Source organism: Phocoena sinus, chromosome 5, assembly GCF_008692025.1.
Source record: "Phocoena sinus isolate mPhoSin1 chromosome 5, mPhoSin1.pri, whole genome shotgun sequence".
NCBI lineage: Eukaryota > Metazoa > Chordata > Mammalia > Artiodactyla > Phocoenidae > Phocoena > Phocoena sinus.
The window spans coordinates 13037670-13061784 of NC_045767.1; the positions used below are offsets into that span (position 1 = coordinate 13037670).

Here is a 24115-nt window from a genome sequence, read left to right on the forward strand (position 1 = left end):
TGTGGGATCTTCTGGGACCAGGGCTTGAACCTGTGTCCCCTGCATTGGCAGGTGGATTCTTAACCACTGCACCGCCAGGGAAGTCCTCCTCCCACTCTTTTATCCTCCCAAACCTACTTCCTAAGGCAAGGCTAACTACTTTTCCCACTCTCCATTTCCCTAACCCTATTTCAGGCCATTACCATCTCCTGACTGGATTATTACAACTGGTCTCCTTCTTCAGTCTTGATCAATTTCAATCCATTCCCCACAGAAACATAAATTCGTCTAAAATGCAAAGTAAATCCCAAAGTTTCCTGCTTGTCTCCTGCTTTTCTTAGAAGAAATTCCCAATCTCCTAAAATTGGTTTAGAAGGTTCTGAGTGATCTGGCCCTTGATTACTTCTCCAGCTTCAACCCAATTTCTTCTCACCCTCCACTTAAGCCATATTGAACTCCTTACAGTCCACCAAATGTGCCTACCACTTCAGAACCTGGCAGGGGCTGTGTCTGATTTACGGAACATATTCCCTAATTTTGTGGTCTCTATACACATGACCTTCTAGGAAGTCTTTCCAATTGTCCCCAAGTGTAAGTTAGACTGCCCTCCTATACGGCTCTCTAGTCCCCTATATTTCTCCTGTCATAACAATAGCACGCTGTTTTATAGTTTTCCATTAAGGCATTATTTCCCAGTCAACTAATTTTTCCACTAACACAGAGTAACTACGTATTTTTCTCAGTGGTACCTTCAGGTCAAACCATACCTGGCAAAGATTTAGGCACTAAGGAAATGTTTGTTGAATGCTTAATTTATATCAATAGATCCGAGGCTTATAGAGAGCAGAGGAAGGTATCAAGTTAGGTTATTGTGATAGTCTATATAATAATAAATGTTGAAAGTCTGAAATAGACAGGAGGACTGACAATATGTGGAGGATGAGTGAAGTATAGTGAAAGATATTTAGAAAGTAAATTTGATATGACTTGGTAACTAATGGATGTAGGAGATAAGAGAAAAGAGTTAAGGATAATGCCTAGTTTTAAATCTTAGATAGTTAGTGATTCCAATAAAAGAAGAAACACAAAAAAAGAGCAGCACGCTTGTGTGTAGGGAAGGTAAATAAGGGTGTAGAGGTCAATTTTGAAAACATTTAGTTTCAGGGAAATGTAGAAGATCCAACTACTGATTGAGAACCTCCTACTGGAAGTAAAGCTTAGTGTAAAAATTCATTCTAAAATGATCACTAAGAACTGGGAGCACTATATACTTCAAAAAGTTGTAGGAAATCTTTTGCCACGTGTTCAGTGCTTCCATCTAATCTTTTAGTTGTCAACTCTTAAGTATAAGCAGACAACAAATATTACCAAAAACAAAAGAGTTTCTACTATGAAATATAAAAATTGAAATAGGTAAATAAAAGTTGGAGGAGACTGATTTTGCAGGAAAAATAAAACTTCAAAGGAAATTAATACTCTTAGGTAGAAAATAGGGACTTCCCTGGTGGTCCAGTGGTTAAGAATCCACTTTCCAAAGCAGGGGATATGGGTTTGATCCCTGATCAGGGAACTAAGATCCCACATGCTATGGGGCAGCTAAGCCCAAGTGCCACAACTGCTGAGCCTGCACACTCTAGAGCCCATACGCCATAACTAGAGAAGCCCACGCTGTACAACAAAGCGCCTATAGGCCACAACGAAAGATCCTGCGTGGCGGAACAAAGATCCCACATGCTGCAATTAAGACCCAACACAGCCAAATTAATTAATTAATTAATTTAAAAAAAGAAAATAAATAAAATACTGCAACCATGAAAAAGAACAGGATACCATTAAAAAAAAAAACAAAAAGGACATTCCGAGAACAAAAAGAGGGGTAGATTCCAAGAAAATTAGAACTTTGACAGTGGAAATGAAAAGTTCAAAAGATAAGTCTGAAGAGAAATTTAGAGAATATTCTAGAAATTTGGGTCAAAAGATAAAAAGATGAAATAAAGATAAGAAATTTGCCAGTGAGGTAAAAAAGTTATAGTAAGATAGGAGTTCCACAAACGGAGTACAGAGAAAAGAGGGGAGACGACCATTTGTATTAGTTTCCTACGGCTGCTACAACAAACTACCACAAACCTGGTGGCTTAAAACTACATAAGTGTATTTGCTTTCAGTACTATACTGGAGACCAGAAGACTAAAATCAGTCTCACTGGGTTAATATTAAGTTGTTGGTAAGGCTGGTTCCTTCTGAAGTCTCCAGGGAAGAATTCCTTTCCTTGCCTCTTCCTGCTTGTAGAAACCACTCATATTCCTTGCCATGTAGTTCCTTTCCTCCATCCTCAAAGCATATTACTCTAACCTCATTTTTGTCATCACATGGCCTTCTAACTCTGACTCCTTCTGCATATCTCTTATATGGACCATTATGATTACATCAGGCTTACCCAGATAATCCAGGATAATTTTCCTATCTCGAGATAATTAACTTGACCACATCTGCAAAATTCTTTTTGCCATAAGATATACATGTTCCAGAGATTAGAACATGGACATCTCATTGGGGGGGGGGGGTGAGGGGGGATGAGGGGGACCAGAGAGAGCATTATTCAGCCTACTATACTGTTAATAAAATAATTCATGACAACTTCCCACAACCAGAAGATCTTAGTTTGGAGGTTAAAACTACACCTTACTTCCCAGCACAGTGTAGTAAATTTTAAGATATCAGAGACATATGAAGATCCTATAGACTACAGTGTAAACCGTAATTATGTAATTCTACTCAAGAGTACATTAAACATTAGAAGACAATGGAAAGAAATTATTTCCAACCTAGTATTCCATAACCAACTAAACTACTAGTCAAGTGTCAAGTTAGTACAACCCTGATATCCATACCTGACAAAGATACTACAAGAAATGAAAAGTTACAGGCCAATATTTCTCATAAATTAAATAACCCTAAATGAAATATTAGCAAATTAAATCCAGTAATATATTAACAGGATAAGATATCAACACCAAGTAGAGTTTATTCCCACAATGCAAAGTTAGTTGAACATTTGAATGTAATCACAATCAGTATAAATGACCACATCCATAGACTAAAGGAAAAAATAATATAAATATATTAATAGACTAAGAGAAAGCAATTGATAAAATTCAACATCTATTCATGATAAAGACTCTCAGCAAACTAGCAATACAAAAGAACTTTCTCAATCCAATAAAGGTTTGTTTTGTTTTCTTTTGGTGAATATTGGCAAGCTGATTTTAAAATTTCTATGAAGGTGCAGAGGACCCTGAATAGCCATGACAACCTTGAAGAAGAATTAAGCTGGAGGACCTATACTTCCAGATATCAAGACTTACTGTAAATCTACAGCAATCAAAAGGGAAAAATTAATTCAAGTCATAGTAGTCAAAATAATGGTAACTCCTAAAGAGTGAGTATTGACTAGATCGGGGACTAAGAAACCTTTTGATTGAAAAAAATGTTCTATATCTTCATTTAGATGGTGTATACAGGTGTGTGTGTGTATATATATACATATATATAGTCATCAAATATACATTTAAGATTTATGCAACTTGCTATATATAACTTTACCCTGATAAAATTTGAAAGGTTTAATTTATATTTCAGGGTAGAATAAAAACATCTTTAGACATGTAAAGTCACAAATACGCTTTCTGTGAAAGCTATTCGTGGATGTGTTCTACAAAATGAGAGAGCAAACCAACAATGAGGAAGGCCTGGGACAGAAAAAAACAGATCAAACCAAGGAGAGAAAATGAAGGGATTCCCAGCATGGTGGTAAATAAATCCCAGAATGTCAGCTGTACCCCAGATGGAGGGAGAATAGCCCAGATTGGAGCAAGCTCTGGGAGAGAGAACTCCAAAAAGATTAATTTGATAGAATGCCTGGTACAACTGACCATATAGAGAGGAGATTTAGACAACTGCAGATAATTTGAAGTTTAATTAATGAAAGGTACAGAGAAAAACAAAAACAATAAATAACTTTTTTCCAGGAAGCCCATAAATTGTATAGGAAAATAAACATAGTTTATTAATTAACTTGGCTCTTTGAACAGCCTTTACTTGGTTATAATCATGTGTTCACCAAATATCTAACCAAATATACTATATTATAAAAGGGGTTAAATAATCAGCTAAGGCGTGAGTTTCCTCTGGGGTGGAGGGATTAGCGGCAGGCATAGCTGGAGACTGATATTTTTGTAGTAAACCTGGCAGCATATTTCAACTTCATAAATGATGTGCATGCACAATTTTTACTTAAATAAGACCTCAAAATTTTTCAGAGAGGATGGGAGTGATGCAAAAGAGATTAACAGGTGATCAGTCAGGAGATGAACTTCAGAAGGACTAATGGTGGGACTGAGTGATAGATTGCTGTGGATCATGGTCTAGATGGAATAGCTCAAGGTTTTCCAATTAAGTTTTCAATGCTATACCCTTGCATTTTAAACCTATCATTTTTCAGAGGAAGACAACCTTTCTTTTGGAAACTCCTTTTTTTTAATGCAAAATGCTTTAAATAATTTGTGAAGCATTCTGTCAGCATTTTATGCTTGCTGGGAAAAGAAGTTTTCTTCTCTCTTCCTATTATTGCTATCTCTCAACACTTGCAGCAGAGAATTTATTACTTATTAAAGCAGATGACATTCCTTAAGTGTTTTCAGGAATTATAAACAATTACAGGAAAGAAAAGTGTTTCCATTACCAAAAAGGTAATAATGATGGAACCCACTATTGAACATGCCAGTGAGATCACACAGCTTAGAGAGCAAGCACAGTGTTTTTTTAACCTTTATCCTAGCTGATAGAAGATGATGCAGTATTCTATTATCCAGAATGACAAGTGATTTATTGGGATACTTTCTTTTCTTCCAAACTGTTTTAAACCACTGTTTTTTTTTTTTTCCAGTTGCACTGATTTTTCATCTTAGTGCATATACAGGGCTATAAACATTTGAGCGATCATAAAAAAAAAAAAAAACAATAAAAGACCCACCATCAACAACATTCTCAGTTCTGAAGATATTCATTTTGTTAGTGTTATACCACATGGAGGTTTGCCTCATTGCATGCCCAAACAGCTTTTAGTTAGGCAGATTTTTTTAGTTGGCTTGTCTAAAAGTAACCAAAGGCTTAGAAAATTCCTAACATTTTCCCAAAAATCTGCTTGCTAAAATCTTTTAGGAAAAATCATTGTATGAGGAGCCAGATACTCTTGCTAAAAGATAAAATTACTTTAAAATAGGATTCTGAAACATTTAAGGATTCAGGGAGCAAATTAAAGGCTGACAGTGGGACTTTGATGATTATGTATGTGCCATTTCTCAAGCCTGAAATTCTGGTGTGCGTTTTCCTTGCCCTTAAGGGAGGTGAGATTGTCAGTCTTACGGTAGTTGTTCAGAAAACCAACAGACAAGCAGTTTTCCTGAGGTTCTGAAATAAGAGCAAAACATTTAAGAACCCTTCCTCCTAATGTTCTTCTCCAATGGAGAGAAAGACCCGTACTCCAGGTCACTGCTTAGAGTGGCAGATTATTATTTGGTTTTCAGGTAGGGAGCTGGTGGGGAGTACTAGAATGCTGAGTCAAAGGGTGCTTTGCAACACTGATACCTCTTTGACAAATTGCCCAGATTTCCTGGTTAATGAGCCACTGTTACCTATGTTCTGTAGATGTACAAAATGAAAGCTCTGAAAGATAAAGACTGCCACTCTAGTGCATCTTCTGTTATTGCTTGCCCTTTGTGATTTTGTTACATACTAAAACTTAGAACTGTGTATGCATGAAATGGGGGGAAAACATAAAGGAAGAATGTATTATTAAAGATAACGATCAGTATAGTTTCAGGTTTCTTTTTATTTTAAAACATATAATCTAGCAAGAAGGAAGTCTAAAGTATTGAGGCCTACTTAGATTAGGGAACAAAAGAATTGGATTCTGATTACTTTAATGAGTGATTTCAGTAAATTACTTAATCTTTGTGCATCTAGGGCTTTATCATCTGGCAAAAAATAAAGTGAAAAAAAGACGAGACATTAACTCTAAAAAGCCTTCTAACCCCAAAAGTGGTTTTATTTTCAAAACATCATCATTTCCATGGGATATTAATCTAAGATATTATCTGTTTTGAATATTCAAACATTTTACCTATACTTTTATAATTTCTTCTATTTACATTTACTATTAATCTTATGATTTACATAGTTTAAAAAATCACATCCATAAAGGATATTAGGAAAATTTGTTGTGTGAGGCCAGTGTGATAATTTTTTATTTGGTATTAAAATTATATTAATTAAGATGCTGGGAGTTTGGGATTAATATATGCAAACCATTACATTTAGAATGGATAAAAAACAAAGTCCTACTCTATAGCACAGGGAACTATATCCAATCTCCTGGGATAAACCATAATGGCAAAGAATATAAAAACAGAACGTATATATGTGTATAACTGAGTCACTTTGCTGTACAGCAGAAATTAGCACAACATTGTAAATCAACAGTACTTCAATTTTAAAAAAGTATTTAAAAAATTAAAAAAATTTAAAAAGATGCTGTCATTAGTTGTTTTAATTAATATTATGAACTATTTCAGCTATATTAAAAAGTAAGGATATAATAAACATCTACCACCTATTATAATAACTTTCTAGGCCCAAGATGGAGCTGCTCCTGCCTTGGGTACCAAGTGAGCAAATTGAAACTTAGGTGAACTTTCTTGTCCCTGTAAATGTTCCACGTGACCAGAAACACAGTATAGCCAGTCAGCCAATCCCCAAACACGAAGCCAACTCTGGGCTCTATAGTTATTTCCTTTTCCCTTCTCATGCCAAACAAGGTTGACTATGTGGCTCCAGCCAATTAGATATTTTCTATTTTTCTCTTCCTTGTCCTTTATTCTTTATCCCATAACAGCTTCCTGCCTTCCACCCCATTTTGCAGTTTTCTGAATATAGACGGTCTGCTTCATCAAGTGTTAATAAAGTTTGCTTGTATCACCTAAATTCTCTGCTTTAAGCATTTTTTAACACACTCAATTTAAGAAAAAATTCCATTCATCTCCTTTTCTCTCTCAAAATAGCCATTATCTGAAAGCCATTATTTCCAACCATGTTCTTATAATTTTACCTATAACCTCTGTATTTGTATACAATGTGTCATCTTGCATGTGTCTATTCTTTATAAAATAGTAGCATACTGTACTTACACTATACATACATTATACTTTCGAGATTATCTACACTGATTATTTGGCTATAACTCATAATTTTAATTGTTCTATTTTAATGAATGTGACAAAACTTGTTTATGCATTCTCATAATGAATGTGATGGTGGGCCCACATTCATAAACTCTCAGAGGAGAATTCTGCTACCCCAACTCCCAGCTCAGACTGAAACAGGTAAGTTGCTTAGTTGACTCTGTGCCAGTGAGTAGATATTTTTCCAGTTCACCCTTGACTTATTCACTAGTGTTGCAACTATTCCATAGTTTTTCATTTTACTTTCCATTTCATTTTCTTTTTTTTTTTTTTCATGGTAAAGACTGCTTTACTGGTGGCAGTTAGTACATGTCAATAAATATTGATCCTCAAAGAAGAACTCAAGTCAGTTATCAGATACTGGCCCACAGAGAGCTGAATGGAGTTGAACCAACTGATTGCTGGGAAGATAAAGTGAAATCAATCCAGCTTCTTGGGAAATGAAGCCACAGCCAGCTGATATATGGAATACGCTGTTCCACCAAACGTAAGAATCATGATGGCTCTATACAGGAGGGTATCAGCTATCCCACACTTTAGATGCACTGGGATTCCATTACCCTTCTGAAAGGGCTTTTGTTTCTCTGGAACTTTATTTTCAAACTGCCTGCGTGAAGCAGTACTTATGGTCCTCTGGGCAGTCTAACAAAGAGCCAGCAGACTCCCGCAGCATCTTGGCTCAGTTACTGCCCACCAACCGTGACAACTTAACACCAGGAACGGAGATCCGCACGTCGGAACCGGAACTACCTTCTCCCTATTTCATTCTCAACTCCCTGATTCGTGTATACACAGTGCCGTTTTCTGTTCCTACAGGGCCATTAAATTCCAATTCTTGATAACTGAGAGATGGAACCAACCCTCACCCCCATTTCCACCTCCCAAGGCAGCTGCCACATCAGCTGGGGTTTTGTTTCCTCATCATTTATCTCCGTTGGGATTTTTCAAATTCATCTGTGGGCATTTAAATGAACAGTTATGTTCTGTGTAGTATTTTGAGGTTTTTAATAACTGAAAGCTGTTTAGGTTATCTAATCCCTACCAACCAAAAAATCCAAGCCATTTAAATTGTTTTTACTGGATATAATGTTTAACATTCAATTCAACAATGAAGAAGATAATTTTAGGATTACTAAAAATGAAACCAAATTTTTCATATATGATTCAGTGAGAAATCTTTATATTAATGTCATATCCAAAATGGTTTAGCTCTTTTTAAAGTTCTTTTCAGAGGCCAAAGATGAAGAATTTGGTTTCTTTCAAAGGTCTATTATTTAATTCATGTAATTTATTAATGTATTTGAATTTATATGAATATAATTAACTCATTTATTTAACTCATTTCATCTTACATTTTCTTGATTTTTATTGAAATACCATGTATCATGATCTACAAGAATTCAAAAATCAGTAATTTTGCCAACTTTTCCCACTATTCTCCCATAACTAGCCTATGCCCACAGTAAAACAAGCTGGAGGGCATTTTACGTCCTCATGTGAAACATTTTTCTGCCTCTGAACCTTTGTTTATGCTTTAAACCATCCATATACTCTTATTTCCCACTCCTCAAGTCTAACTCTCAAACCCTACCCATTCTTCAAGGTCTCTTAATATGTCTGTCATCTTCATGAAAGCACTCTTTATTCCCCAAATATGATCTCCAGTCTCTTTCTACATAATTCTTCTGGTTTTATCATATTCTATCTTGGTTTACTGCTTCATTGCAGTTTTATATTTTGTTTTAGCTTAGAAAATAAGTGTCTCTTTTTTATTCTTATAGTCCATGAAACACTTGGAGAATTTGTAGAAAGTCAGTAAATACCCATTAAAATTCAAGATAACTAAAAGCTCCTTTGCAATTCAAATTGAATGTTTTAAGTAATTATAAATAGTATCATTACTTAAATATAAACCCTGAAAGGGAAGATTTAAAAGTGCTACATGCTACATAAAAGGTGTGACAACACATGGAATAAACCTCTCTGGATTCCCACAGAAAGGGAGGTTTAGACTAGATGACTCCTCAGGTTTCTTCTACCTCTAAAATGCTAATATTCTTCTCCAACTTCAGATGCATTTTCATGAACATTTCGGTCAGGGCGCGTAGTGTTCGAATTGGCAATGAGATGGTCACCTGATGAGGGCCAGGAATGCATGCTCCCCAAGAAATTGAATGCTTTAGGAGTACAGCTAGGGTGGGGTGCACCTGGATGCTTCTTCCTTTCATGCATTGCTGGAAGCCATGCAGAAGAAGCAAATAAAAGACAAAGAGAAAATACTAGAAACAGGAAGAGAAACTCTTTCCTCCTACGATGTCTCTCCACTGCCCTCTATTGTCTTAGCTTAACACTGTGCCTGTTGAAAGTAAGAAGTGATTATAGGATCCAGCTTCTTCATTGCAGAGCAGGCAATGCAGGATGGATTTGAAGCTGAGAGGCAATAAACTGATAACTAGCACAACAGGGAATATAAATTTCATTGCATACATATTGTCCTCAATTTAGGAGCAGATTTCCTAACACTTAAAAGATGGAATGGTCATGTTTTGATATGAGGAGGTAAATCTGGATTTAAAAATTGTATAATTCTTTCAAACACCAAAGTACTGGTTAATAAACTACAATTTCAGTATATTAAATTATAGTGAAACAGCTCAATGCATTACACGATTTTAACTTATTCTATAATTTTACAAATGAAGAACATATTTCACTTTTCCAAATCTGTTCCAGTTTGATATCAAAGTCTATTTGTAATAAATACCATGAACTACTCATTGGGAAAAAGACAGACACGTGCCTTAAAATGAAACAGCATCTAGTGGTTGGTATATTAAATGATAATGAATCTTTGACTCTAACCCCTAGGAATTTACTTGAATAAACAGACAGTGTGATAGCACTAAAATATCATGTTCCTCCAAACACTGTAAATCAACTGTACTTCAATTTTTTAAAAAAATCATGTTCCTCAATTAACAGAATAAAGATCTGTTCTCCACTATGATTTCCTTGGATCTCATCATTCCTTTATTTACATTTTTTTCTATTATATTTAATAAATATAAAAATCCCCTGTACAACTTGGGTAGTACGCCATAGTGGTTAAAAAGCATGGGCTTTAAAAATAGACTGAGTAGGTTTGAATCCTGGCTCTCATACTTGCGCGACTCTGGGCAACTTGCTTAACTTTCTCAGTTTTGTCATTTCTAAAATGGGGACACAGTACCTGCCTCATACGGTTTTTGTGTGTATTACATGAGCTAATACAAGTAAAGTGCTTAGGACTTTGCCAAGAGCATAACAGGTGACAAAAGTTTGCTATTGTTTTTCGTACTACTATCTATCCTTGAGAACAACTGTCAAGCACTCTTCATTGATTATGTGACTGATTATGTTAAGAAGAAACAACTAATTTTCCCTAAAACCCTATTACCACATCAGAGAATAGAGGGATGAATCCAAAATGAACTCTCTCTCCCCTTAGAATTCAGGACCATTTGACTATTTCTTCAGAATAGGATCAAATGTATTGTTTGTACTTGTCCTAACACCTTGTCACATAAGTCACGACTGATTTATCCCTATCACTTAAGCTTTCAATTATCATTATGAAACGTGTTTTTACGTTTACATTTATATATTTCCTCACCCCAAATCACCCAACTGATCCTCAGAAAAAAATCTGTTAAGCTCTAAGGATAAAATTCCTCAGACTTCTGATTTTAAAGCTTGTTAAATTTCCTGTTTCAAGCCATGGATATCAATGCTAAAGAAGTTACTGATATAAAGTTACTTTAAAGAATAATCTGGTCCTGAGAATGTGCAGTTGAGCAGACAAGTGGTAGAACATTTTTTTCCTGCCAGCCTTAATACATTCATGCATCTAGTAGCTCGATTCATAATCATTTAATAAAGGGAACATTTGTAGCATTAAATATTAAGAAAGAAACAGGCTATTAAAAGTTAAAACCCTACTTGTATTTAGCTATGTTTAAAAAAAAAAAAATCCCAGGAATATTGTAATGAGTCTAGGTTTAGGAGCAAGCATTATGCAAGTTAATGTAAGTAATGAACCTTTCATGTGAAATGATGTAGTGTCACAACTCATTTGCATCCCACTTATAAAGTGTAATTAAGTTTCTCTGACAGCGTGGCTTATGGCTGAAAGAACAGACCTGGCTGCTAAATTAATCCAGAGTCCCTCAGTTAATAACCCTCACAAAGAAAACTTCACACTCTTTCATTTAAAGTTCCCAAACTCCCATTTACAGAAGTGTATGACAAGGCAGCCCTACAGAGAAACCTATGTATAAAACTGATGGCCTCTCACCAGATTTAATCATCAAAACACCTGAAAACCGGACTTTGATGAATCAGGAACTGAGAATATGCTATTTTCACTCCAGCTAGGAAGGCTGGTGGTCTGGAGGGGGAGGCTTCACACTTGAATTTCACTGCACTATATATTTAAACTATAGTATGTTTTCAAACTGAAATATGAAGTGTTGGGAAATTTGAGATTTATAACAGAACTGGCTTACCATAATAAGAGCTCAGAAATAATGGAATTTGTTTTTTCATTCATTCTTTCAGGACTTGAGTACTTCATATAAGTTTCCAAGTGAAGTTGCTATTCATTAAATTCTCCTGAGTTTTTGTTTATTTGCTATTGTCATCGTTTGTTTTGTTAAGGATATTCACTTTTGCAATCCCCAGAACTGAATGTGATGTTGCCACAAGATTAGAACTACAGAGTGTTATTTAGAACAAGTTTTAACTAAACAAGGATTTAACTTATAAGTAATCTAAACTGTTTTCAGAGAGGCGAACAAGAGGACAGGCAAATTTCTCAGGATCAGATCCCACTTCACTCCAGGGCAACACAAGAATCCTTGGCCAGCATTTATGCTATTTTCCTCCTCTTCTTTTCCATGCCACCCAAATTCAAAGGCTGATATGGAAAAGAAACAGTCTATCTTTAAGCTGAAGGTCTCAAAATCAACTATTGGTATATAAATAAATAAATATATTTATATATATATATATTATATATAAACATATATACAAATAAATATAACTATTGCTATATAAATAAATTGGTTCCTCAGAGAGTCAGTGAAAGTGTTGGTAGCTGGACAAAGAAGACTAGATATACCTTTAACATACAAACCATTCCTGAATCCAAGTGCCCAATAATTTAATAATGTAATGATTAATGGACTTACTCTAGTTCACTCAACCAATATTGCTCAGGGTATTTTAGGTTAACACTTATTCTGACAGATGACATGCAATGCCACCCCTACAAGAAAATTGTCATATTTAGAAATTAAATAATGTATTAAAATGTAACATTGAGTAGAAGCTATAATATTCACCTCCATGTTTTCAAAGCACTGAAATGTCCTTAGGGCAAAATTTACAGCTGTTCATTTTTCTACTTCAGGTCTCAGCACTATGCAATGTATCACTGGAATTTTAACAGAAACATCTCATGTTCTTTCTTGATTTTCCAAAGATCTATTTCAGGGAAAAGAAAACTTGCCAGAAAGGATGAGTTGATGGGAAAGAAGCACCCTAACAATTATTTTCTCTTATCGTTTATTTAAAAAAAAACATTATTAGTAAAAGATACAGCAGAAGAGTCATGTTCACTTAGATAATTTATTTCTAGCGTGTTGTTGGAACATTTACAGTGGTAGCAGACAATGATTTTACTTCAGCTGTCTAACTGAGGCCAAAAGGTGGTGGTACATGGAGTTCTATTTGTTAAGTGCTTTTCATTACGAGCTATAACCTGTGTTGTCAGAAGGTAAAGGATCACAGCAAAGCTCCTTCCACAGCTCTGAGTCTGGCTTCTCCCAGTTGTTTCCCATAATCCACTTCAAGTTGAAAGGTTTGAAATACTCAAGGCGATGGCTTCAGGTCACATAGAAAAAAATTCAAATTTTAAGTATTCAATACACAGCCATAGTTTTATTTATTCATTAAATAAAATTTAAAAGAAAAACATATCCATGCTTTAATTACTTTAAACATTGCTCATTAATATATCTATTATTTTATTTTAAAATGATATTTATAATAACATATTACATCTTCTTTTACGTACATGTATAATTTTTCTTATGTATACAAGTACAGAACTTGCCACAATATTCATTGAGGAGTGAGAAACCATTATTTCTATGCTAATTAATGATTATATATACATATATATTTTTCTTAATTCAAATCTCACTGAAAAAAGTTTATATGAGCAGTTTGTTGAATTCACATTTTAAGACATGTGAAGATGGTATGAATCCAAGGTTCGCCATGCAATAATAAAGGTATCCTCTCATGTCTTATTGGTAGTTTCTGTGAGTCCCCGATTACTACGAAACACGCTCACTCAACTCACACAGAAATACTGTATACTAATTAAGTACTTTCAGTCATACAACACTCCTTTAAAATGAGCTTTACCTATGTATTATCAAAGTATGCAAGCTTTTACTACCAGTGGCAATGTTACTACTATCATTCATAAAAGCAAACAGAAATCATACAGTCCTGTACAGTGCCTAGTACAGCCTGAAGGAAGCTGATTCAAGTTGACTGCTATGTAGATTCATTTCCAATTATGTAGGAGTTGATGCAAAATGACAGAGTTGTTAAAGTGTAAAAAGTAGGTCAAACAAAAATGTTGAAAATAATTCACCTGTGTTATACATAAACAATACAAAAAACCATATATGTATACATGTTACACATACTTAGATATTTATAATTTTACATGTATGTGTAGTTTTTTATTTTTTTAACTTTTTAATTTTATATTGGAGTATAGTTGATTAACAATGTTATGTGTAGTTTGAGTGTAGTTGATTACCAATGTTATGTGTAGTTTTTTTAATTTTAGGCACTGTGAAAAAAATGATGAATGCTTACATTATCTTCCCCTCAAAATGTGTAGCATCTGAAATGAACAGGTATCAAAACAAAAATCTCAAATATTTATAAAATATAATACATAGGGAATATTTGCAAAAAGAACCATGTTTGGATTTTGGGTTGGAGTTATGGAGGGCTGAGAAATACACAAGAAAGGTTACTTGGTAGATTTAATTCTACATTTTAGAAAGCTTAATTTACTATTGTTCCTTGGCATTTTCAATTCCAATTAGCTCTTAAAATATAAACCAGAAAATATTTTAAAATAAATTTGGTAAAAATCTCACTATTTGTGAATAGAGCTACTTATTCTAATTATCAAAAATGCAATGAAAATCTTTCTGGGATATAAAAAAATGTAAGGAGTTGTTGTTAAAGCTCTTATCTCCCTCTCACAACTCACTGTAGGTAAAACCTGAAAGTAAATATATAGTCAAATTATTTGCATACTTACAAGTTAAGCCTTGTCCATCTTCTATCTCTTCATGTGGCATTGAATAGAGGGCTTCATAAATTCTTCTAATCCCTGATCCATGAATTACATATGAATTCATTTTATCAATACCACGTGGAAAATATTCCCAAGGAAGAAATATAATCCCACTCCACCGGTTCCAGGTAATGTTGACTTTAAATTGTGAACTTGGCTCTTACTTTCATAGTTAGGAGGAAATAATCAAAACAGCAATAATTTTCAACTGGCAGATTTAATGCATTAAACAAATAGAACCAAAGTTTAAATTAGACAAAAATGATATAATTGCTTTGTAAGGCAAGCTTGTCAGTCATGGTTCCTAAGTTGAAGACCCATTAGTAATGCCATTGAGTATTCACCCCATTCACAGTTTTATTATTTATAAAAAGTTGAAAGTATTTATGGTCTTCTATAAAACATATAAAACGTCAGATTCAATTTGTACAAACAGCTAATTTTTATAAGGGCATAATGATACTGCTGACCTAAACACTGGTTCTTCATGCTTGGAGCTCTAAGGAAAAGCAAGTGAAACTGCTTTGTTTGCTCATTAGCCCTAAATTTATTGTAGTTGCTAACATCTATGCTGATCCCTGGCAGGCAAACCCAGACTATGGAGACCTGTTAAGCAGCCACCTTAGCCCAAGGAACCTGACCTGAATCACAGAGACAATTTCTAATGGAATTCATATGCCCCTACCTGCTCGAGTTAATTATTTCATTCTTTGTCACCATTTCAGAAGCTGATCATATTTATTATATTGGTCACAGTCACTCATTCATCAACAACTGTTTTATCAGTTTTGTAAGTAAGTTTTTAGAAATTTTTTGCTGACATCAATTTTTACCTTTCTAAATGGTTCATCTCATTAATGCTTATTAATATAAGGCATAAAAGGGATAGGTTTTTGAAACAATCCATGTCCCAGATAGAGAATACTGGATTCCTTTTTTACTTAGATTATCTCCCCGTAGACTTCCTTCCCCATTCCCAGACAGACCCTGTCAACCCTAATGAAGAATCTAATATCAACTGAAGTTGGCCAGAATCACTGACAATCCCATTCTAAAAATTACCCATTTGGAAAAAGTGCTGGTCAAGAGCCAAATTACCCTCTCTGCTCTCCCTCAGAGACTGAGACAACTCAATTTTTAAAAACTGTTCGGAAAACTGCTGTAACAGTGTTGTCCACAGGACAACTGACAACCTCTGTGAAGAGACTAAGCCAAAATCTATGATAATCTATGATAAACATACTCCACTGATCACAGTCATTTCCCTTGACAGTCTACTCTGCATCTAGAGAAGAAAGTATGTGAGGAATTTTATCCAGGGATGCTCGGGAACTAGCTCTACTGTAACTCCATAGAGCTGCCAATAGTTGTCTCCCTTTTAGAATTTTTTTTTTTTTTAAGAGCACTATAAAAATAAAGGGTCCACTGTCAAATTAATGGAATACAATATACTATTCTGCGGCCAGGATGAACTTGAGTAACTTGCTTGACCTACTTTCAAAACAGAAATTCCTATGAGTTCTCCATTATGACTATAATTTCTTGATTCATTTTAACATGCTAAGTGTATCATAAGGATGCCATTTTTCCAAAAGCCATTTTCGAAAAAAGATATTTTTATAAAGATCTGAGCCCACTGAGCTTCAACAAATGTTAGGATCTAAATAGAACACCATTATCTTCTCCTCATTCCACTTGCTTCTATATCAAGAAACTTAAATCAATTCCTGACTTTATCAAGCTCTGGACTGTCATTCAATGAGTATTTATTAAATGCCTGCCATGTGACAGACACTTTTCAAGGAACTGGGCATACTGGGTCAACAAAACAAAGTCCTTGCCCTCACAGAGCTGATATTCTAGCTACATTCATAAAAGCGACTCTTGAGTAACAGCAGACACCTAAGGCAATCATCTTAAATCCCTTTACCATTTACCAAGAGAAGAACCGGATGCCGTTTTTGATTTGCTGAAAGCACTGCAGAAAAACTGATTTATGTTTAGAACACAGACTATAGCAGTAAATCATTATCCAGCTGAATAACCTTTTTATTTCCCATCTGCTAGTCCCTTCTGCTTGAGAAGAGTACAATTCTAAGAGGTCAAAGAGGATGCCCACCTTCTACACCAACATGTTCCCATTGTCTAGCACACTTAAAATTTGTGGAATGACTAATGAGCATTAGGCCAAGTAATATATGAATAAATGAGTATATTCAAAGGGAACTGTATAACTGTGGTTGATTTAACATCCTTAATTATTCACAGTATCATCTTTCTTGCTTCTCAAAGTGACTCTGTCAAAGTGACCTTCCTGTTATATTAGGCAGCAGGCAAGATCCTAAGAAAAACTGTAAATGTGCTTGTCATAGATTGAAGTAGCTATTTCTGTGCCCTTCTCCCACCCCCACCCCTTCCCTTCCTCTACCTCCCAACATTTGGATATTCTGCTGCTAAATTCTTTAAATTTTGCTCTAAGTGGTGAAGCAAAAGATTCCACATAGTAGCTGCAAGAGGGAACCAATGTGCCATTTATGTGTTACCACAAAGGAGAGCTCCCTTGACTCCCCAACTGCAGCATCATCAGCCTGCCACCTACCCTCTCAAACCCTACTTGTTTTTCCTGCTGGATTGCTCATGGTTTATTTTTTTTTTAATTGGAAAAATTTAAACCTGATTCGGGAGCCACATTAAAATCTGGTCCTCAAAAATATTGCAGGACAATCTCTTCAAGGTTTATGGTGACTATTTCTGCAATGTCGCAGAAGGGCTTGTTTAAGCATTTGAGTAGAACCAGAGAAGTTTGTTTGAGAAAAGCTTTGGCTCTCACTGAGGCATTCCTGCACAGTTTCTTTGTAACTAGGATAGCTTTTCATTCCAGCAAGAAAATAAGAGAAGCTCTTCAACATTCTTCCTGAAACACCATCTTGGCCATCAACTTTGCCTGATTAAGATTACAATAGAGAATTTCCTGGTGGTCTAGTGGTTAGGACTCTGTGCTTCAAATGCCAGGGTTTGATCCCTGGTCAGGGAACTAAGATCTCACAAGCTGTGTAGCATGGCCAAAAATAAAATAAAATAAAATAAAAAAATAAAGATTACAATAGTCTTCTATCAATTAGCAACACATAATAGAAGGCATCATCATAGTGCAACTAGCTGTTGCTTCCCACTGTGAATTTTCTGTCACATAGTTCTTATTACAAACCTAGCCAAGATCATTTATATTTGAAAGGAATTGATTAAAGTGGTCATTTTTTTAAAATTGCGTGATTGTAAGGTATTTAGAAAAATACAAATTCCTAGGAGCCATTCAAGATCTCCTAAATCTGACTATTAAGAGAAGATCCAATGCCTAGAACAGTGCCTTGCACACAGTGGATGCACCCTACGTATCAGTTAAAAGAATAATGTATGAGCTATTAAGTCCCACACTGCAGTGTTTCATTCCCTGAAGATAGATAGTTCATTCTGTGGGACAGAATTATTAGGATTTTCCCCACCTGAACTCTTTGCTAGTCAAGACTTCCCCTGGAATGTGAGGTCCTTGAAGGAAGGAGCTCTGATGGTCTTTTTCACACATATAACCCCAGCCACATGAACAACACCTTGTACGTGGTAAATGCTCACAAAATATTTGTTGAATAAATGAATAAGCCGGTGAATCCCCATATTTATCAAGCCCCATACATAATGCCAAGGGTGTTCAATCAGAGTAGAACTCGTAATACTAAATACAGGTAAACCTAAGCCAGAAAAGTTGAAAGTTGACATTGATGACTTCAACGCAGTTTAATAGCCTATTTTCTTTCTTCAAACAGTAATATTTACTATTTGGGAAGGATTGTAATGGCTCTCACATAAAGACCAAATTCTTCTTATTTAAACCTGTATAATAATGCCCCATAAAATTGTATACCTACAGCTAAAAATGTGAAATGTATTAGTTTATTAATATTGTAGCAGATTTTGCAGGTGGCACTGGTGTATTAATGAACTTCTAACCTAAAGAACCATCCTCAAAGAAAAAGTATAGTTTTTAACACAGAAGAAAAAATTTTTTTCTTCCTTTCGGAGTTAAGGAGGTTTTCTTATTTTGTAGACTCCCAGTGTAGTAGCATGGCTTGGTGTTGTTTGTTGTTTTGTTTTGCTCTGCTTTTTATTTTTTTATTCCAAAACAGAAGCAGAGATATTTAAAGTAGATATAAAGAAAACATATACCAAAAAAAATTTGGAGAAAACTTGTTTTTAAGAAATCCAATCAATATTAACTAAATTAACAAAACATTTTGAAAAAGTGGATACATGTCACGGGAGCAAAAACTCCAAGAGAGCAGAGACTACATGTTATTTGACTTTGCATCCTCTGCCCCTAACACAGAGCCAGGCCCATAAAAGGTCCTCAGTGAAAGTCTGGTAAATGAATGAATGAATGAATTCATTTCTGCCTAACAAATATATTCAAATAACTAACTTTGTTTTCATTAATCAAAGCCATTTTTTAACATACGACTTTCAGTAGCAATTTTCTTGATCCTCAAGTGCACATACCTTTTTCCACATATTCAGACAAAATTGTGCTCCAATTTTCAGTGTTGATTATGCTAGATACTACAGAGCCAAACCATTTTAGGAATTCAGCAAAACATTTAACTCTATTTGACACATAAATAGACAGCAGTGTTAAATCTGTCACTTTGTTTCAGTTACCACTACAACTGTTGATGGGATTTTAATCCGGTTGGCATCTACTTAACAAACAATATACTCACAGTTCTCAGTTTTCATTTTTCCACTTTTACAAAGTAGAAAGTTAAATGGTAAAATTAATAGAGCTGTAAAAAATATAGTACCAGATTTATTTTAATGACAGTGTGAGTGTCACTGATTTAGAACAGCTGCTCTCTAAATAAACAGACTCAGGGCCTAATAACTGTACAGAAAAATGTCTATTGCTGGGGCCTGAAGACCTGTTGGCAGGTCACTGCCCAGTTAGGATTACTGGTCTCAGTGGCAGTTTCCCCATAGCTCAAAAAACTGCCCAGGTGCTTTTGTATGCAGAGGTTTCTAGATCGATTTCTTACTGGAATAGATTCCTCACAAACAAGGATAATCCTTTATTTGAGGTTTAGTCACTTGAATTCCTCTCTGTACTCTTCACTGTCAGGCTTTGCAATTTTTATTTATCCTTGGTAGAATGCGCTTACTATTGTAGTTATGGCACTTTTCACTCTAAGCCCCTCTTTTCAGCGTCTTCAAGAGAGAAAGGTCTTTAGCTAGAAATTTCTCATGCTTGCTGACAGTCTGGAAATGATTTATTTTAGAAGAGAATAGAGGTGAAAGGAGTAGAAGGAAAGATCATTATTCCACCATCTTTGAGAACCTATCAGTTAATCACTGGTTTATTGTTAAATGAAATGTGATGGCTTTCAAGATTTAATTTTATTGCTTTTATCTTTAAGAAGTAACACTAAAATATTTTACAGTCTCATAAGTAGAGTAAATCCAACAGGCTAAAAGGATTCCCTGTGGCTAAATTAATTTTAATTTATTCTCTCTCATATTAGGTAAAGTGGATTACTGCAACACTAGACAATGAAAAAGTGCTTTAATCTTATACATATTTATAAACACATTTACAAATATATTTTTAATGTATGGATCTACAGATAAAAAATATTTATTTATGCTTTCAGATGTTTTCAAGACTAGCTTCTTCCACACACATGAAAGAGTCCATAGTAATCAGAACTGTCACTCTTTAAAACCTCTACTTAATTTCCTGATATTTTAATCCATTGCTTTCCAAAGCTTTTTCTCCACGAGAATTATTGCATATATACGTAGAACTAAATTATAAAACGGTTACTGAAAGAATTATTTAACAGTATTTCAAAATATATCAAACTCACTCTGGGCTTTCTGATTTTGCTACATAGAAATAAAATATTTACTTCTTTATTTCTTTAATTTCTTTAGAGAATAGCAAGATTCAAGGCCATCTGTTGCTGTTGTCTCTTCTTTTTCTAATAAAAGAGTTTCTTTGAAGTAAATTATTGCCAATTACACGTTCATCCAGGGAGAATAGAAAAAATAGTGAGTGGATTTGCTCAAAAGACTATTCCAACTTCACAAGTGTGAAGTCTTCAATATAGACTATTTAAAAGTAGAGACTAGAGTGGAAAATATACAGAGACTAAAACGAAATACTATAACTACTAAGAATTTAAAGGAACCTTGTCATTATCTTTTTAATTAGATGCAAAAGCAAGCTGTTGATGAAAATTAAGACCCCTATACTTATGTCTGATTTCTTATGCTAACCTTAAAGACTCTACAATGAAAACTCACTGAAATACTGAGTCCACATGCAGGTAATAACTTCTCAAAACCAAGCTTATATATCAGAAACAGAAATCGAAGGAAAGTATACATAAAAATATAAAGTTATAAATCATGTTTTTTATTATCTGAGCTCTAGAACTGGATTTTGTCTCGTCTTCGTAATTCCAAAATGTAAAATTAAAATAAATAACCTGTGTTTTTTCCTCTAAGAATGTTTGACTCAGGGTAAGACTAACAGTAAGCCATTACTAAATTTAAATTCCCCTTTCTCCTCTTAGGGCAGGATCAATAAGTTAGAAGTAAACTGGACATGAATATTGTACATCAGGAAGTTCCCCCAAAGAAGACACTATATCCAGTATAGAACTCAACATGTTATATAAACAGTGCACTGGAGCCAGCCTCACCTGAACTGGAGTTGTCTTAACTATTGTCCAGAAAGCATAAGCAGGAACATAAGGAAAGATTCTCTTTTTTCCTCCATATTCAGAATAACACATTGGTATCACCTTCCTGGGTACAGGGGACAAGCGTAAGTGACTGTTGCCTAACTTCCCAACGTTGAAAACAATTATGCTCACTTGAAAAATCCTTTTTCAGCAGAAAAGTATTACTTCTCACAAATTCTTAAATGGAATACAATTTTATGTCCAATCAAACATTATTATTACTACGTATGAACCACGGTAGGACGATCTGGCAGGTATATTATTTGGGGCACAAATCCCAACCTGTGTTTAAAAAAAAAAAAAGCATTACATACAATGCTCAGTTAGATGTTAGCCAGGGTTCAAAACGAAAACATATGCACAAGCCATTCAGAGCTCACAAATAAATAAAAATGCAAAGGTCAGCAATGGTCTTTCTTCCTCACTGTTACTAAGCCTTCGAAATAAGCTCAGGAAATGTATGCAGGTGGTTTTTTGATTAATTTGATAGAGGTACAACCATGGAACAAATTTACAAGTGATTTGCAGGCAGGCTGGCATTACTGAAATGAACGGTGCTATTACTATGATTTATACTACTATTCCTAACACAAATGATAAAGTGAAATTTACAGTCCTTAATTACCACCATGAAAAATTGGGAGGGAGAAAAAAGAGCAAAGATTGGTAATTTGCAAACTTGTCAGTAAGGCAAGATGCAAAAATCCATTTGCTTTACTTAAAAATAAAAGGTACTGCATAAATGGGCATTGCTATATTGTTATCAACCCATTGGAGAAGGGAAGGGAGTTAAAAAAAAAAACAAATGACCAAAATGTAACCCTGAGATGCCAGGTAGTGTGGTTCAGGAAAACAGCTGACAAAATGTAGCCTCTATTTATTAAAAGCAGGAAGGCGACAAAATACAACACTACACTATACTTTATTTGGGCCAATCACAAAGGCCCAGCTTGCTCTTCAAATCACTTCCTTTCAAATGTTCTATAGTGGGAAAAAAAAAGAAAATTAAAGAAATCATATCTGTAATTTTTAACTAAATGTTTTTCTCTTGTCCTATTCATATCCAAATAGCACTGAGAATCTGTTAGGATATTCAGAGATGTTTACACAGACATTGCTATTCACAGAACTCTAACAAAGCTTTGCAGAGGAACCTGTTCTGAGACGCATGGCTCAAGCACTGCATTTGTCAAGAGTTTGGAGATTATGTGAATGCCTAGTTTCCTGGGCCCATGGCCCTTTGCTCTCTCCATCTTCCATAACTTCCTACTTTAACGGTCCAGCCAGGCTTTATTTCCAATACTCATTCCCTCACGTGACTAACCTACTATCAGGGAATGCCTAGGGTTCTAATGGACCTTCTAATCACTATTTGTTACGTTTGGTTCAATATATAGTAATTCCATTCAGTGGTCATTCACACTACTTCACAGACCGCTGCATAGCAAAACTCCGCAAAGTTACAAGGCATGGCAACTGGTTGTATATAACAGGCAAGAGAGATGGAACAATCAAAGATGGCAGAAGTTTCTTGTCTGCCTGATTTAGAAAATAATGGTGCAACTTTAGATAGAGGTGCACAACCAAGACCTGGAAATTGATAAGTTAGTTTCAGTAATGTTAAGCCTGAGCTGCTGTCAGGATACCCAGATGCAGATACGCAGTAAACATTACTAGGAATGTAGGACTAATGCTCTGGAGAAAACTTAAGCCCAGTTATATAGATGTTTGAGAAATCTGAACAGAAATTAAGGTTGAAGGCATGGAAGAGGATCAGATGGTCACAGTGGTCCATCTGATGGAGGGCCGGAATTAAAGAAAATAATGAGATCAGAAAGGACTAATCAGAGAATAGGAGGAGTCTGAAAAGAATCTCAAGAAGAAAGGAATGATCATCAATGTCACATGCTGCATAGAAATCAGGAAGAATGAGAAAATTCCATTAAATCTGTTGACCAAGATAACTTCAACACACAAAAACCAAAATACAAGATTCTGAGAAATAAACACACGTAAGAAAAAGGAGCTGCAAGTGTAGAGTTTTCCTATTAGAAATGAAACAAGAAAAGATTTAAGAGAACACTATGGAGATGAATTAGGAGAAAGAGCTTTATATAGTAGATATAAAGCATACATGTGTCTTATCGATTTCTGATTTCCCGCCACTTCTTAAAAATTTCTTCTTTCATCACTGGGATATTATAGTGTATGAAAAAAGCCTTCAGATAGGTCTGTTATGGAGTTTATCCCTTTTGTATGTAGGACCTCAGTGATCATGATGGACTATTTTCCTTGCCTTGTTCCCAGAAAGCCTAAAAACATGTGTGCATTCTACAACCAAGTACTTTCTCCATTTCTACTTCCTATCAACTCAGGCTTCCTTCCCACTCCATAAATCTTCTTTTTTTAAAGCACCATTTTCTCCATTTCCATAACCTTCCTCCTGAGATTTTAAATTATAATAAAAATTTCACATCTTCTCTAATAACCTCCTTACTTCAAATTCATAAATTTCACACTTTTCCCTCAGGAATTTTCCATACCTCCATTCATCTGTATTTGGATAGTATCTCTTTTTCAAAAGTATTTGCTAAGTTATATTTTCATCACCATAC

General features: G+C 34.9%; 1 protein-coding gene across 2 annotated transcripts in view; it reads right to left on the reverse strand.

The window, feature by feature from the left end:
• Positions 1-13290: 13290 nt before the first annotated feature.
• C5H4orf33 (chromosome 5 C4orf33 homolog) overlaps positions 13291-24115 on the reverse strand; it is a 90846-nt gene continuing 80021 nt past the window's right edge. Inside the window, exon 12 of one of the 2 annotated variants that reach the window (XR_004350117.1) lies at positions 13291-14869. The gene's annotated coding sequence lies outside the window, so the exon portion shown is untranslated. The remainder of the gene's footprint in view (positions 14870-24115) is intronic. The other variant, XR_004350118.1, reaches the window with a different exon arrangement.